At 44.0% G+C, this 18,114-nt stretch overlaps 1 protein-coding gene across 1 annotated transcript in view; it reads left to right on the forward strand.

Annotated features, from left to right (window-relative positions):
* Window positions 1–9,860: 9,860 nt before the first annotated feature.
* The window catches only part of LOC145403039 (serine/threonine-protein phosphatase 4 regulatory subunit 1-like), a 275,696-nt gene continuing 267,442 nt past the window's right edge, over window positions 9,861–18,114 (forward strand). The window contains exon 1 of the mRNA XM_080274880.1: window positions 9,861–9,943. The gene's annotated coding sequence lies outside the window, so the exon portion shown is untranslated. The remainder of the gene's footprint in view (window positions 9,944–18,114) is intronic.

The raw sequence follows: 18,114 nt of genomic DNA on the forward strand, positions 1-18,114 counted from the left end.
GATTCCAGACTTTTGCTGCATGTAGACGATTTTTTCTGCATCCAGACGATTTTTTGTCTAGGCGATTTTGTTGTCTCCAGGCGATTTTTGTTGCTTCCAGACGATTTTTTGCTGTAGCCAGACGATTTTTGTTTCTTCCAGGCGATTTTTGTTGCTTCCAGACGATTTTTACTACATCCAGACGATTTATGCTACATCCAGACGATTTTTGTTGCATCCAGACGATTTCTTTCACGTTAGAATAAACTTTTGGAACGGAAGGGATTAGATATAGCCTTTATCAACCCCTTTGCTGTAGTTCTTTCATCCTAACTTGGGCCCAGATTTAGCTATCATATTGTACCAGTCATTCTAGCCGTCAGCATGCCAGGTTACCGGTATATTTTATCAGTCATTATGTCTATCCATCAGTATCTATCAAGTTATATATTACAGCCATTATCTATATCCATCAGTATGTCAGATTATATATACACTTCATTCTAATATATCCATCACTATCATCTTCTAAATACCAATCACTTTATCTTTCCCCGTCAAATTATATCTCTCCTCTGTTACGTATATCCATTTCTGTCACATTATATTGTACGAGTCATTATGTAAATCCATCAGTGTGTCAGATTACGTATACCTGTATCGTAGTGGCTTCCTGTCATCGCCATAGCAGTATTCCACGTACACCAGACGCTATAATTAGTTCCATTTACACCTCACCACAGCCAGCCAGCCAGCCAGCCAGTGTGTGTGTGTGTGTGTGTGTGTGTGTGTGTGTGTGTGTGTGTGTGTGTGTGTGTGTGTGTGTGTGTCTGTCTGTCTGTCTGTCTTTGTACGTTCACTGACCTCTGACATTCATGCAAGGAGGGGTCACTGATTTGTGCGTCTCACCTGCATCGTTCTCACCTGCCATCAATATCCACCTGAGTATTTGTTGTTTTGATATTTGGGCGGCTACCTTCATTAATCATTCCATTCATACGATCCGCTAGTAGAGTGATGGGTGGGGGGGAGGCCACTGACAATACTACGTTCATTCATCGTTCTCACACGTCCTCACTGCAGCTTATGTCGTTCTGAAATGGAGGGCGTACGTTCAGTGACCTCTGCCGTTCATATGATGCTCTGCTGAAGGGGAGAGGGGGGGGTCACTGATATTCTTACGTTCATGGGTGGCTCTCATCTACGTTCATGCACAGTTTTTACGTTCATATATTGTTCTGTCGTATTTACACTTGACCAGAGCTAGGTATTTCTCTCTCTCTCTCTCTCTCTCTCTCTCTCTCTCTCACACACACACACACACACACACACACACACACACACACACACACACACACACACACACACACACACACACACACAAGGAAGGGGTCAGTGACATACGTTCATGCATCGTTCACACCTTTGTACCAATCTTCTCAGTGGCAGACGTTGGATATTATTAGAAAAGGGTGGAATGACCTCCTTTTGTGATAGTGTGCCAGTGTCTATCTATCTCTGTCTATCTGTCGGTCAGTCTGTCTTTTTATCGATCTGTATCAGTCTATCTGTATGTTTGTCTGTCTGTCTATCCCTCTTTTAGTAGCAATGTATATTTATCTTTGTATCTATGTTTGTGAATGTATTGTATTTCGTTCCTGTGTTTTGTTTAGAAAGGATCAAACGTATTTACTATTAACATTCACACTCATGGGTAAAATCGTTTGGCGTTAAAAATAGTAATATCATCATCATCATCCTGCCTAAATATGTAGTGAGATAGGGTCTAAGAGATGAGGAAGGAGAAAGTAGGAAAGTAAGACTGTATACCCATTAAAAGGATCCACAAAAGCAGTGACAAAAGTCAGGTTTACAGAATCCTGGCTCCACCTCTCAAGCCTAACCATCTGTAGACATAGAGATAGATAGATAGGTAGATGTATAGATAGTTGGGTAGATTGGGTGATAGGTAGACAGATGTGTACATGTATAGAATTGATAAGTAGGCAGGCAGGCACGTAGGTAAGCGGGTAGGTAGAGATAGATAGATAGATAGGTGGAGATAAATATAGATAGCTAGGTAGACAGATGGATATAGATAGATATAGATAGATATAGATGAATATAGATATCTAGGTATACTTGTAGGTGGATATAGACAGATAGATGTACATATAGACAATTGTAGGTATATTTTGTGTTAGTTTTCTCATATGACGAAAATCGCTTGGAGTACATTACTAAGGTCCACAGTTCTCCTCCGTGCCTCCTCCTCTTTTCGTATTTATTTTTTCTTCCCTCTGGCTTCCGTCCTTCCTCTCGCCGGGTCCGTGCCTACATGCTTCCTCGTTTAGGTGTGGAATGTGGGTGTAAGGCAGGAGGGTGTAGGTAAGGCAGGAACGAGCTGGAGGGGAGAGCTTACACACTACTTCCCCTAGCCTATGTTCCACTTTACTGCCACTCAGCTTTTCTCTATTGTACTCCTACCGCGCCTTGCTTTACTTTACCATTTCGTCTGTTACCTTTACTCGCTTTACCTTTTCGTCTCACCTTTTCTTACTTTACCTTATCGTCTCTTACTTTACCTTACCATACCTTTTCGTCTCTCACCTTTCCTCACTTTACCTTATCGTCTCTTACCTTACCTTACCTTACCTTATCGTCTCTTTACCTTACCTTACCCTGTCTTATCATCTCTTACTTTACCATACCTTACCTTACCTTGCTGTCTCCTGCCTCCCATTACTTTACCTTCATCTCTACCCTACCTCACCTTCCCTACACTACCCTAACACCCCACTTTGGTCTACTCAGCTGTATATGCACTGTACCTTACCCCACCTTACTTGACCTTGCTTACCTTGTCATAAAATACTCTGCTTTGCTGTCCCATTCCCTCCTCTCAGTTCTTCCTCTTCACACTTCTCTTCCTTTTCCCACCTCCCGTCCCTCCTTCTGTCTTCTTCCTTCTTTCCCCTTTCCTTCCTTTCATCACTTCATTGTCCCTCCTTCCACCATTCCTCCTCTCAGCCCTTTCCTTCTCTCTTCTTTCGCTCTCTCCTTCCTTCTCCCCTCTCTTCCTTATGGGTGAGGAATGTAAGTGAGGGGTAAGGGGTTGTAAGGTAAGACTAGAGTGAGGGGAGGTGACATGCTTCCTGCCGTACCCTGCTATGCCTTACTCTGCCCTGCCCTACCTTGCCCTGCCCTGCCCTGCCTTACCTTGCCCTGCCCTGCCCTACCTTGCCCTGCCCTGCCCTGCCCTGCCCTACCCTACCCTACCCTACCCTACCCTACCCTACCCTACCCTACCCTACCCTACCCTACCTTGCCCTGCCCTGCCCTGCCCTGCCCTGCCCTACCCTACCGTGCCCTGCCTTCCCCTATCCTGCCCAGTTGCATGCCTTACCTTCACTCTTTTCTCTTCCTTGTTGGCTTCCCTCAGTCTTCCCTCGTCCTTCTTCTTTCTTTTCTTCCATATTTTCTTCCATCACTTCCCTCCTCATTCTCTTAGCTGTTTAGTTTTCCTTCCCAGCTTTCCCGTCTGCCCCTCCCTTTCCTACACTCATTTGTTATTGTTTCCCTTCTCCTTCACCTCCGTCCTTTACATCAGTTTTCCCTCCCTCCTTTTCTTCCTTCTTTCCTTCCTTTCGAGGAGTGAAGGCAGTGATGAGAGAAGAGAAGGGAAGGAAGGGGAAAGGATGGCGTTGTATGTGTTACGAGGATGATGTGAGTGAGACAAAAGAGATGAGGAAAAGGTTTGTCTAACAGAGGGAGAAACGGAGGCTTAGACAAAGGAAGGAGGAAAAAACATGAAGATAAATGTGAGAAGGAGGAGGAAGATGAGAGAAGTAAGGGAACAGGAGTACATAAGAAAGGGTGAGGAGGAGAAACAGAAGAGTCCTGAGGAGGAGGTGAGAAGAAAGAAGTATAAAGGAAAAGATAATGAAGAGGCGGAAGTGGAGAGAAAGACACATGAAGAGGATAGGTGAAGAGGAGGAGGAGAGAAGAAAGAAGCGTGAAGGAAAAGATAGGTGTAGAGGAGGAGGAGGAGAAGGAAGAGGAACAGACTCTTCCTTGACACGTGTACATTACTACTTCCGCCCCTCCTTTCCCCCTCCTTCACCCCCACTCCGCTTCCCCCTCTCCCTCCCCCTATCACCACACCCTGTCTCGTACCCTGTCCCCTTCCATCCTCCCTCACGTCCCCTCGCAGAACCTCCACTCCTCAAATCTTTGTTCATAGTGGAAATCTAGCTAATAACCCATGTTCAGTCAATAGGCATAAGTATATTAAGCAACTACTACTAACTAATGCTAACACTGTCTAACTGATGCTGACTTACTCCCTCACTACAGTCTCTCCCCCTCCCTCATCCAACCTTGCCATCACCCCCACCACACCTTATCCCTGGTCGAACTGTTGGACGAAGTTTGTTTCTCCTTTGTCTCTCTTCACCCAGCAGGTCAACTAGGGACTTGGATATATATTTGATTGTTGTGTGTTGAGGGAAAGATTGAAGGTTTATTAGATATCCGCCTTAAGGACCTCTCGTGCAGTGATCGTCGTGAATCCTTAGTCTTCCCTGTCCCCTACCCTTCTTCCCTGTCCCCTACCCGTCTTCCCTGTCCCCTATCCGTCTTCCCTGTCCCCTACCCTTCTTCCCTGTCCCCTACCCTTTTTCCCTGTCCCCTACCATTCTTTCCAATCCCCTACCCAACTTCCCTGTCCCCTACCATTCATCCTTATCCCGTACCTTTCTTCCCTACCCCCCTACCTCCACCCTCACCACACCCTGCCCCACCCTGTCTCGTACCCTGCTCCACCCTGCCACTGGTCCTCCCCTTCTTTATATATACATTCGGAGGCTTGGACCCCTGACGCCGGCGCAGTCTCCGGTGTGGATGCTTCTTACGGAACGTGTATGTGTGTACAAGAGATGAGTTAAAATGGCCTGGAGGTGGCAAGAACATACTAAGAATTAAAGAGACAAAATTAAAGGGACTGAAAATTAAAGGGACTGCCATATTGAGTAGCTTAACCTCCCCCTCCCTCCCTCGTCTTTCTCTCTCTGTCGTTCCCCTGTCGTCTCGGGCAGAAATATCAACTTGTATTCTTTGTCTTTATTGATTTTATTTTACCCCCACCTTCAGGTCTTTATTATTCTTTGCCTCGTTCTTTATTTCTTTATTTTCTACATGGTTCACCTTTCATTCACTTCTTGTTGTTTACCTTCTCTCTTCTTTTTGCTTTTCTTTACATTTCCTTAGTTCTTTTTTTTTTTTTTTAATCCTCTCGTTCCCGTTTTTATCCATTTTTTATTTTCTGTTTTTATTCTTTTCGATCGCTTCCTCTTCTTTCTGTGCCATTCTCCATTTTCTTTGTTTAAGTCCTCTTCTCTTTCTTTCCCTTCCTCCCCCGTCTCCTTGCTTCATTTCCTTTCATTATTTACCCTTTCTCTTCGTATAAATCGGTGTCTCGTTTCATTTGTCTATATTATTTAGCTTTTCTTTAATTATCTTTTTTTTTAATTTTCTTTATTCTTGTTTCAGCTCTCTTCCTTTTCTTTTTCCCTTTTGTTTGTTACTTCCGTCCTCGTTTCTTTTCATTTCTTCCATTTTTTTTTTGTTCTTATTTACATTCTTCCTTTGCTTCTTATTCTCATTATTGTTCCCTTTGTTCCCTGTATCTTCCTTTTCTTTTTATTTTCTTATCCATGGCCTTTGTTCTTTATAATTTCCTCTTCATCATTTCCTATATATATATTTTTTTCATTTCCTGTTTATATTTCTTGTTCTCTTTATATTCTGGTACGGCTCATATATTCCATTAATTCCTATTTTTGTTTATTTATTTATTTTTTTAAGTTAGAGAGGCTTTGAACAGGGTGGTTTACATATAAGTTCAATTCCTTTGGTGTTGGAGATGGGTGCCTTCACGTGTTGGCCTCCATATGACCGAGCGGATCCACTGCCTGGTTGTACAAACGTCCCTCATCTCCTCCACTCCCCCACTGTGATAGAGAAGGGGTTAATTAAAGCTATATCTAAATCCTCTATTTCAAAAGTCACCCCTTGTCTAAATCAAAGTTGAGGATCACCTGAATAGAACTGAAAATAGGTACTTGTGTGAAAGGCAGTGGGTCGTTATTATTAGATGTTATGGTAATGGTTATGGTTTTTGTTATTGATGGAGAGGATTGTTGTGGTTTTTGTTATTGATGGAGATGATTAAAAAAAGGCCATTACAAGCATCGTTCACACACACACACACACACACACACACACACACACACACACACACACACACACACACACACACACACACACACACACTTCCTAGACTGCGAAATAGCCACCACCCATCCCTGCCACCATAACACCACACACCGCACCGCAACGCCCAATACTGCAACACACTTACCTTATGCACCACGCTGTCACAACACAAACATGCAGCACAAACGTCAACAAAAGATCTCTGGGCGCTACCGGTTGAAGTGGCCCTTTTCCTGCAGTCCACCTATGACATTTACAGCAATCATCATCATTATTATCATCACCATAATCGTCATCATCATCATCATCACCACCATTATCATCGTCATCATCACTACCATCATAATCGTCATCATCATCGTCATCATCCTCATCACCATTTTTATAATACCGAAAGTCGCCATGTATCGCCATAGTGTTCAAGTTGGTTATGACTTCTTGAGGGTATAGCAGTAAAGCCAATGGTATTTTTGCACCCTTTGGCCACGTTTTGAGAGAGAGAGAGAGAGAGAGAGAGAGAGAGAGAGAGAGAGAGAGAGAGAGAGAGATTTTTTACTGTCATGCCGGAAGGAAGCAAGAAGGGAGGAGTAGGCTTATGAGGGGAGAGAGGGGGGAGGGACAGGAAGAGGAAGCAGAAGAGGGGAGGAGATGATGAGGGAGGGAAAGAATCTGGAGGAAGGAAGGAAGAAATATTGAAGGACTATTAAAGGAGTGGTGAATGGAAGGAGGAGAAGGATGTAAGGAAGGAAGGAAACAAGGAAGGAGAGGAAGAAGGAAATAAGAAAGGAAGAATAACAGAGGAAGGAGAGAAGTAAGGATATTTGAGAAGGGAGGGAAGGAAGGGTAGGGTTATAAAGGTGTAAGAATTTTGTGTGTGTGTGTGTGTGTGTGTGTGTGTGTGTGTGTGTGTGTGTGTGTGTGTGTGAATGGAATCAGGTATGTTTGTCTACCTATGTACTTCTCCCCCGCCCCCACACACACACACACTTCCTTTTCTCACTTTTTATCCCTCCCGTCTCCCCGTCTTTGCTTCCCTTTTTTCTCTGCCTTCCTCCTCCTCCTCCTCCTCCTCCTCCTCCTCCATCTTGCTCCCCTTCTTTTCTTGCATTGTCGTCTTTAACATTTTTTTTCTCTGTTTCCTCTGTCGTCTTCCTTTCCTCTCTCCACATCTCGTTTTTTCCTCCCCTTTTTTTTATCCATTTTCCTCATCTTTCCTCATCCTGTCTCATCTGTTCTTTTGTCTTATTTCATCTCATGGTATGCTATTTTTTTTCTTTTCTTTGCATTTTTTCTTTGTATTTTCTTTTTTTCCCATTTTATTTTTCTTGAACTTCGCCACTCTTTCATTCTCCCTTCTCCCTGCCCTATTTTAGCTCCCTTTTTTCTTATTTATCTCTCCCTTTCTCCCTTCCTCCTTTTATTTTTCCTTTTTCTCTTTCCCCTCCCCCATTCGTTTCTCCTTCCCTTTCCCTTTCCCATTTTAACCCCCTTCCCCGCCTCCCTTTTCCCTCTCGTTACTTTCCTCTCTCTACCACCCTCTCTTCTTTCCTCCTTTGCTTCCCTGCCTCCTCCTCCACGTCCCTCTTCCCCAACTTTCTCCTGTTTCCTCAGTGCTTCCCCCCTTCCCCTCTTGCCTCACCTTCTCTTGATTCTCCCCTTTCTGTCCCTTCTTTCCCCTCCTCCCTTCGCCTCACCCCTCTTTCCCTTCATCCCTTTCCCCTCTTCCCTCCTGTCTTCCCTCTTTTCCGACTTCCCCCCCTCCTCCCCTCTTTACCCTCCTCCCTCCCGTCTCTCCTTTTTACCCTCCTCCTTCCCCTCTCCCCTCTTTCCTCCCTTCCCTCCCCTCTTCCCTCCTGCCTAACAGAACAGTTTTCTTAAGTTATCCTCCTCTTGTATTTTTCACCCAGTTTGGCGTGGGCGGGCCTACACCAATCCTTGCCTCCCTGTCCTCCCTTCCTTCCTTCCTTCCTTCTCCCCTTCCTTCCTTCTCTTTTCTTTTCATCTTTTGTTATTTTCTTCCCTCCCTCCTGTCTTTCTTGCTTCATTCTTCCTTCATGTAATTTTCTATTTCTGCTTTCTTTCCTTCTTTATGTCGTTCCTTCTTTCCTTCCTTTTTGTATTTTTTTTCATTTTCTCCTCCTCCTCCTCCTCCTCTCTTTCTTCATTCTTTCCTCCTTCCCTCGTGTAATTTTCTTTATGTTTCTGTCATCCTTCCCTCCTCACTCTCTTCTCCTCCTCCACCCCTATATTTTTGTCTCTCCGTTTTATTCTTTCATCCGTCTCTCTCTCTCTCTCTCTCTCTCTCTCTCTCTCTCTGACCATATATACATTAAGGGAATATAACATTTTCAGAGGATGTTAATGATGGTTATGATAATTTATGGATGATGATGATGATGATGATGATGATAGTAATGGAAATGGTAATGATGGTTCTCCCCTTTAATATTAATTTCCCGATGATGATGATGATGATAATGGTGGTGGTAATGATGATGATGATGATGATGATGATGGTGGTAATGATGGTGATGATGATGATGATAACCATTTCCCCAATTTCCCTTCCGCCTACTTGCACCTGTCCTTTTACCTTGTCTTCCCCCCTCCCCTTTTTTTTCATGTTTTTTTTCCCGGGCATTTCGTTTCGTTACTTCCACTTCCGTCTTTCTTCTCTCTGTCTTCCTCTTCCTGTTGCCTTTTTCCTTCCTGCTTGATTCACGTTCACATTTACTGTATATATTTATCGTTAGTTTTATTTATTGATTATTTATTATGGCAGATGGCAGTGTAGGTCAATAGGGTCCTTTTAAAACGCCAAAATGATGATGATGATGATGATGATGATGATGATGAGGAAAGTGTTGGTGGTGGTGGTGGTGATAATGATGATGATGATGATGATGATGAAAGTGGTGGTGGTGGTGATAATAAGATGATGGTGATGATGATGATGATGATGATAATGATGATTTTTTTTCTGTCAGATGGTAATGTAGGTGGTGGTGGTGACGATGATTATAATGATGATGATGATGATAGTGCTGATGGTAATGACGATGATAACGATAGTAATGATGATAATGACGATGATAATGGTGGCTATGATTTTGTCTTTGAGTCAGATTGGAGTGGAGGTGAGGGTGGCGATTGTAATGACGATGATGATGATAATGATAATAATGATAATAGCTGATTCTGTCCTTGTGTCACATTGGAGTGTAGGCGGGGGTGGCGATTATAATGATGATGATGATGATGATGATGATAATAATGATGATAATGATTGTCTTTGCCTCAGATGGGAGTGTAGATGGTGGCGGGGATTACAATGATGATGATAATAATAATAATAATAATAATAATAATAATGATGATGATGATGATAATGACTCTTTGCCTCAGATGGTAGTGTAGGTGGTGGCGGGGAGGGTCCAGCGAGCGGCATCATAAGCATTGCAGAGGCGGCTGGGGTGGTCTCGGGTGCCCTTCACGACGACGACGACGAGGACGAGGACGACGAGGACGATGCGGGCGGAGGGAGAGAGGACGTCGGAGGGGGAGGGGGAGGGGTGGAGGAGGCGCTGGAGGAGGAGGGGTGCAGCAGTGGAGGAGAGGAAGACCCCACCTCCACCACCCCCCTGGCCAGGCTCCTCAGGTGTGCACAGTCCGAGAACTACTTTGACAGGTGAGGAGGTGTTCTGGGTTTGTCTGTCTACTTACCTATCTGTCTATCTATCCATATGCTTACCTATCTATGTATCTGCTTACCTGTCTATACCTGCCTGTCTGTCTGCTTACCTATCTGTCTATCTGCTTACCTATCTGTCTGTCTGCTTACCTATCTATGTCTGTCTGCTTACCTTTCTATATCTTCCAGTCTGTCTGCTTACCAATCTATCCATTTGTCTATCTATCTGCTCATCTATCTGTCTGTTTATCTGCTTACCTATCTGTCTATCTATCTGTCTGTCTGTCTGCTTACCTATCTGTCTATCTATCTATCTATGTCTGCTTACCTATCTATCTATCTGTCTGTTTATTTGTATCTGTCAAAGCTACCTATTTATATGATGGTTTATCTGTCTAAATCAAGTTCTTTATTTATTCACCTTTATTTACGTATTTAGTTATTTTTAGTTATTTTTAGTTATCCATCCTTCGTGCACTAGTCTACCTTCTTATATATCTATCAGTATCTATCTACGAGTATGAGAACTTTGACAGGTAAGGATCTATTTATTCTTTATATTTGTCTCTCAGTCTGTCTCTATCTTTCTTTCTCCCTTTTTATCATTATATTTTAAGCGTTTCAGTTTATAAGTTTATCTACCTAAATGTCTCTTTTTTTTTTTTTAATCAGTATATCTACCTAGAAGTCTCAATTTATCATATCGTATTTCAAATCCTTTCAGTACATCTTTCCGAAATTGAATAAAATCTTAAGGAATTTACAAGAAAACAGTAAAGAAAGTAAATAATCTGGGGGAATACAGTAAGAAGTAAGTCTCCTAAGCTAAACAGAATCATCATAAGCGAAAATAAATTATAAAACAAGGAAAAAATACAAACCCACATGTGAGTGAAGGGATAGGTTAGAACTGCATTTAATCTCCTGCCAGTTGAGTGAAATGGTGTGAAGGCAGGAAGGGGGCAGTAACAAGGGTGGCCTGGTCTGGAAGGAGGTTAATGTGGGTTGTAATTGTGATGGTAGGCTTTACGTTCAGGTTTATGCTTGTTTGTATATGCGCATGGTTACACACACACGCACACACACACACACACACACACACACACACACACACACACACACACACACAATGCTTAGATATACATGCATACATTAGCGCATTCAAACAGACATAACTAACTCACATACTCAGGCATTACACACACACACACACACACACACACACACACACACACACACACACACACGGAGGGCAGTACTGTATGCAAATCTATCAGTTTCTCTGTAACATCTCCATCTGTATTCATGATTCCCTCTATAAGAACTACCCTTTTAGAAATTTATGTCTATCCACCCATCAATCTGTTTATCTATCCATGTACAGTCGCCATCAAAAGTTCTGTCACCTCTTCTGCTTCTTCCTGGACCTTGAATTTCAGTGTGATGTATTTTTGTCACTTGCTGTATTTTCACGTAGTTTTTGAAGTCCACAGAAAACGGAACTGGAGAGGAGACATGAATTTTTGAGCTGACTGTACAATACTTACTTTACTGTCTGTGTTTTTCTTTGTATATTTGTGTTTGTTTTGTATATGTATGTGTGTTTGTTTGTCAGTCTTCTGTATACTGAATATATACGGAATGTGTGTGTGTGTGTATGTATGTATAGGTTTGTGATCTGGGGCATGTATGTATAGGTATGTATGTGATTTGGGGCTTTTATGTATGTGTGTATCCGTGTGTACTTTGGGCTTGTGTCGTTTTTGTGTGTGCATATTGTTTTTATGTGTGTATGTACTCGTATGTATGTATGCATGTTTGTTTATGTGATTTGGGGCTTGTATGTGTACCTGAAGTAGTGAATGTGTGTGTGTGTGTGTGTGTGTGTGTGTGTGTGTGTGTGTGTGTGTGTGTGTGTGCTGAGGAGGTGGTGAGGGAGGGCGTCTTTAACTTAGTCGCCTAGAGAGGGGGGGGAGGCCTAAGGAGGGGAAGGGAGAGAGGGGGAGGGAGTGGTACGTGAGGGGAGAGGATGCAAAGAGGGGGCAGGGGAGGAGGTGGGGGGAATGCAGTGAGGGGGGGAAGGCGAAAGGAAGAGAGCGAGAGAAGAGGGTAAGATTCTCCCCCCTCCTCTCTCTCTCTCTCCGCCATTCCTTCCTCTTTTCTCCCCTTTCCTGGTCTCTTCCTGCATTCATTCCTCTACTCCCGTATATTATTTTTTCTCCTCTTCTCTCCTCTTTTTTCCTCCTCTTTTCCTCTCCACCTTTTCCTCTCTTTGCCCATCTCTTTTCTCTTTCCCTCTTTTCCCATTCCTTCTCTTTGCATCTTCCCATTCTTCTCCTTCCCCCGATTTTCCCCCCTTCCCCTCTCTCTTTATATCTCCTCTTCCATTCTTCTCCCCCTTCCTCCAACCTTATTAACCTTTTCCCCCGCTCTCTTCTCTTTCCTCTCGCTTCTCCCTCCTTTCTTTTCTCTCCTTGCCTGCCCCTTTTTCCTACCTCCCCCCACCTTTCACTTTCCTCCCTTCTCCCTTTCCATGCATATCCCTTCTCCCTCCTTTCCTCACTCTCTCCTTCCCTCTCTAGCCTCATTACTTCACTCACTTTTCCTTTCCCTTCCACCATTTCCCTCTTCTCCTCTCCTCTCCTCTCCTCTCCCCTCCCCTCCTCTCCTTTCCCCTCCCCTCTCTTTCTTCCTTCCTTCCTTTCTTCTCCATTCCCCTTTTCTCCTCACCCCTCTCACTTCCTTCTTTCATTCTGTCCTTTCCTTTCCCTCTTATCCGCTCTCATTCACTCCCATCTTCATTTTTCCTCTCCCTCTCTCCCTTCCCCTCCTCGCTCTCCCTCTCTCCCTTCCCCTCCTCGCTCTCCCTCCCTTCCCTCTCTCTTCTGCCTCCCCCCTCATTTCCTTCCCCCTCCCTCCCTCCCCCGACGACGGTGGTGAGGGAGAATTGAAAGTGTCTGCAGATATGACGGCAGGGTGATAGGTATTTTTGTGTTGTCTCCCTGTCTCCCTTCCTCTCCCTTCTTCTCCCTATTTCTCTTTCACTCCCTTCCTCTCCCAGTCTCATCTCTTCCCTTCCCTTTCCCTCCCTATGTCATCTCTTTCTCTCCCCCCTTCTCCCTCTTCAGTCTCTCTTTCTCCCCTTTTGTCTCTCATTTCTGTTGCCCTTTCTCTCCTTTCATGTCTTTCTGTCTTCCTTTTCTGTCGCCTTTCTGCTTTTTTCTTGCACTTTTTCTAATTCTCTCTGCCTCTCTCTGATCATTTTCTGTCACCGTTTCTTTTCCCCCTCCTTTCTGTCCCTTTTTGCCTTCGTTCTTTGTCTGTCACTCTTTTTCTGTCGTTATCTCTTCATCAGCGTCTCTCTCCATTTCTGTCTCTTATTGTCGTCTTTTCTCTCTGTCTCTCTTCCTTCTTCTGTCTCTCCCTCCTTAGATTTATTTGTCTCCTTCTCCCTGTCTCCCCTTCCTTTCTCTCCTTTTAGTCTTCCCGTCCCATACATCCGTTAATATGTTCATTCCCATCTGCTATCTATCCATCCTTCCTTCCTTCCTTCCCTCCTTTCCCTTCCTTCCTTCCTTCCCTCCTTTCCCTTCCTTCCTTCCTTCCCTCCTTTCCCTTCCTTCCTTCCTTCCCTCCTTTCCCTTCCTTCCTTCCTTCCCTCCTTTCCCTTCCTTCCTTCCTTCCCTCCCTCCTTTCCCTTCCTTCCTTCCCCTCTTCCCTTCCCTCCTTCGTTCGTTCCTTCCTTCCTTGCTTCTCTCCTTTCCCTTCCTTCCTCTCTTCTCTTCTCATCCCTTCCGTTCCGTTCCGTTCCCTTTCCTTCTCTTCCCTTCCCCTCCCCTTCCTTCCCTTCCCTTCCCTTCCCCATCCTTCCCTTCCCTTCCCTTCCCTTCCCTTCCCTTCCCCATCCTTCCCTTCCCTTCACCTTCCTTTCCTTCCCCTTCCTTCCTTCCTCCCTCCCTCCCTTCCTCTCTCCTTCCTTCGTTTTTAGAGCATCGTGTATGATAAGGGCTTTACTAAGGCCATATATATATATATATATATATATATATATATATATATATATATATATATATATATATCCATCTCCCGTACGATAAGTCGCTCCGGAGATGAAAATAATCAGGAAATGGCAACAGTGAAATGAATAATAATAGTGAAGAATAAAAATAAAAAATGAATGGAGATTATGAAGAAGAATGAATCACGGTTGGTGGCAAGAATGAAGAGAGTGACTGGGAAGAGGGGTAACTCATTCATTTTTCCATGTAGGAGAAGAGTGAGTGATGAAAAAGGTTGAGGAGGAGGAAGAGCATGAAGGGTAAGAATGAAGAATCGAAGGGACAAGAAGAATGAAGAGTGACTGGGAAGGGAGTGGTCATTTTTACACATAGAAGAAGAAAAGAGAGAGTCTGATGAGAAGGAAAAGGAGAACTATGAAGAGGAAGAATGAAGAGAGACAAGAAGAATGATGAGAAGGATTGAGGGGAAAGGGAGTAACTTTTTCATTTTTCCATTTAGAAGAAGATGAAGAAAAGAGTCGGAGTCTAAAGAGGAAAAATGCTGAGGAGGAGAAGGAAGAGGTAAGAATGAAGAAGGGTGAAGATGAATGAGGAGAGGATTTTTTCATTTTCCCATTTAGACAAAGTGAAAAGAATGAGTCTGTTAAGGAAAAATGTCAAGGAGAGGGAAGAATGAAGAACCAAAGGGACAACAAGAATGAAGAGAATGATTGAGGGGAAAAGGGAGGGGGGGGGGCAATTCTTTTCATTTTGCCTTGTAAATGAAGTACATAGAATAAGTCTGATAAGGAAAAATGTCAAGAAGGAAGAGTGTGAGGGGTAAGATGCAGAAGAATGAGAGAGAGAGAGAGCAGTTAGAAGAAGAGGACTTTGGTGGTTTTGAGGGGGGAGGGGGAAGTAGTGTCGAGGGAAGAAAAGGAAGAGAGTGAAAGGACTTTTGTTTCGACTGTTTTCCTCTATTGTTTAGCTCTGTTGATGGACCTGGATGTAGATGGGGCAAGTTGGGTGAGGAGGAGGAGGAGGAGGAAGTAGAAGAAAAGGAGGAGAAGGAGGGAGGAGGAGAAGTTTGATTTGGACAAAGAATAGTGTTGGGTGAGAGGAAGGGTACAAGGAATCGGACGTGAAGGGGGGAACTGTTTATTCCATTTTTGTCTTTGATGATGATAGCGGTGGTGTGTGTGTGTGTGTGTGTGTGTGTGTGTGTGTGTGTGTGTGTGTGAGAGAGAGAGAGAGAGAGAGAGATTTCAATGGACATAAGAATAAGGAGAGTGAATGTGTGACTGTTTCTACCAATTTAGTCATTCTTTAGTTGATGATGATGATGATGATGATGGTGATGGAGCGGTGGTATAAAGGGTAATAGTAGGGGTGGGGAGAGAGGTGGACGGTAACCCTTTGTCTTCCCTTTTGCACCTTCTCTTTCTCCTCCTACAAATGCAACGCAGGTGTGTGTTCCCTACCACCTCTCTCTCTCTCTCTCTCTCTCTCTCCAACATTCTATCCATCCATCCATCCGTCATACCGACCGAGTAGTCAGTCTGATCACCTGTCAGTTCCATCCCATTTCAGGTCCACGTCATCTATGCATCCATCCACCTATCTATCCATCCATCCATCCATCCCACATCAGTCCACTCGTATATCACGCCGTCCATCTTTCATCCATGCACCTATCTATTATATTCATTCATCCACCCAGCCTTCATAAATCCACCTCTCTCTCCATCCACCCATCCTCTTAAGTCATATTCATCCATTTATCCATCCACCTATCCATCCATCCATCCACCAGTCACAACTATCCATCCTTCATCGATTCACCTATCATACCCACCTATCCACCCACCCACCCATCCATCCATCCACGCATCAGATTAAGTTTTCCTCACATCCTGGCTATCTCCACTTTTACTACCCTCTCCCTTATCATCTCTTTAGTCTCCTTATCGGCAGCCACTTCAAGTAAATGACGAAATATTTCCTTTTTATTCTTCAGACTTCTGTATTTACCGATTTACCTTCGATTAACTAGTTTTATATATTTATTTATTTATTTATTTATTTTTTTTGTTAATCTGCTCACCTCGCTCGAAAAAAATTGCTAAGCTGAGTAAAATCGTCCTGATAAAGCAAGACGTCGTCGTGGTGAAGGGGTTGTCATTTCTCTTTTCTTTCTTTTTCTCTTTCTTTTTTGTTTTATTTTTATGTTTTTACTTTCTCTTTCTCTAATTTTCTCTCGTCTGCATACCTCCTTCCCATATCGCCTACTGTATGTTAGATCTTCCGTCCATATTTCTCTCTCTCTCTCTCTCTCTCTCTCTCTCTCTCTCTCACTTTTCTCTCTTTTTTCACTCACCTCTGTGCACACCTCGTCCCCACATCAGGGCAGCTTATCAGACACACTAACTGATAACACGGGGTCGCCATCGTTATCTCTTGCCCCCCCCCCTGTACAACCGTTAGAGATAGGGGGGAGATGGTGGGGGGGGAGATAGGGGGGAGATGGGAGGATGGTAGTGTAGGAGTCAGGGAGAGATGGTCTGGGAGAGAAAGAGGGAGATAGGGGAAAGGAGCGGGTGGAGAGAGATAGAGAGAGACGGGGCGATGGTGGGGGAGAGGGGGATGGGAGTGGAGTGAGAGAGAGGGGAGGGATGGAAGAAAGAGGGGAAGGGGATGGTGGTGAAGGAGAGGGGGAGAGATTAGAAGCAATGGTGGGAGGGGGTGGGGGAGAGCAAGAGTGAGTGAGGGGGAGGGAGGAAGGGAGGGAGAGATTACGAGAGATGGGGGAGAGACAGGAAGGGAGGGAGAGATGAGAGAGAGGGGGGATAGGTTGTTGGTGGGGGTGAGAGGAGTAGGGGGTAGGGGATTAAGAGAGGGGGGGAGGGGATAAGTGTGCAAAAGAGGGGACAGGTTAGTGGTAGAGGGAAGAGTGTGTGTGTGGAGAGAGAGAGAGAGAGAGAGAGAGAGAGAGAGTTAAAATACAACAAACTTCTACTGACTTAAAGGTTAGTAGGTGGATGCGTGGGTGTTGTAGGGAGGGAGGGAGGGGGTTAGGGAGGTAGGGAGAGGTAGGTTGATGGGGAAGGGATCGATATGTAGATGGGTGGCGAGGTAGAGACAGAAATAAAAATGTTATTGGTAGATAGTTAAAAGAAATGTAAGGAGTAGATAGGTTAAATAAGTGGTAGGTAGGTAGGTATGTAAGTCGGTAGGCTGGTAGGTAGGTAGGTAGGTAGATAAATATTAAAAGGTACTGGCAGGTAGGCAAGGGTTAGACAGGTAGGCACTGTAGGTAGATGGAGGTTGTTTATACTCCTTTTATTCTAAGTTGGCCAAAAATCACGATCTTTCCATCTTGAATGCCGATTTATAACGATAGATTAACACTGGAATATAATACTAGTCATGAAGAAGTGCCGTGGAAAGGAGTCAACGGGTGTGGAGCCATAGTATTGTCTTTTCCTGCCACTGAGCTACGGGAAATAAGCTGAAAAAAAAAAAGACGAAGAGCTGGACCAAGTTAAGGTGAAAGGAGTATAGGTTATGTGTGTCTGGGTGCGAACATTTGGAAGAATAATGAAAGAAAGATTAACTTCACACACTGATCGCCAGACAAATGCTGCACCACCCAGCCATCGTGGATACTGTAGGGAAGTTGATAATGAAGGAGGAGTGGATGAGCAGAGGTACATAGTTAGGTTGGTTGGTTAGTAGGTAGATAGATAGATTGGTTGGTAGGTTGATAAATTGATAGATAAGTAGGTACAGTACGTAGGTAGGTAGTTTAGTAGGGAGGGAAGTAGGAAGGTAGTTAGATAGGTAGGTTGTTTGGTTGGTTAGTAGGTGGATAGATAAGTAGGTAGGTAGGTAGGAAGGAAGGTAGGTGGGCAGGTAGGTATAGACGTTTTGAAGCAGTAGTGACATTTAAAACATTAGGATTGCACCGAAGTTAATGACTGAAAAATATATGAGAGTAAATTAACCCACAAATACATTATAATTAAAACTAGTGCTACTCTTGAAAATGGAATGGCAGTGTGTATAGAGATGTATTGAAGAGCGTTGTGGGAGGTCCATGGGATTTACTGCGTATGATGGTGTATGGCAGATCCGGGTGCTTTGTGTGTGTATGAGAGAGAGAGAAAAAAA

The sequence above is a fragment of the Coenobita brevimanus genome, chromosome 60, assembly GCF_032717465.1.
Source record: "Coenobita brevimanus isolate Jiangsu-jjx chromosome 60, ASM3271746v2, whole genome shotgun sequence".
In the NCBI taxonomy this organism is placed as follows: domain Eukaryota; kingdom Metazoa; phylum Arthropoda; class Malacostraca; order Decapoda; family Coenobitidae; genus Coenobita; species Coenobita brevimanus.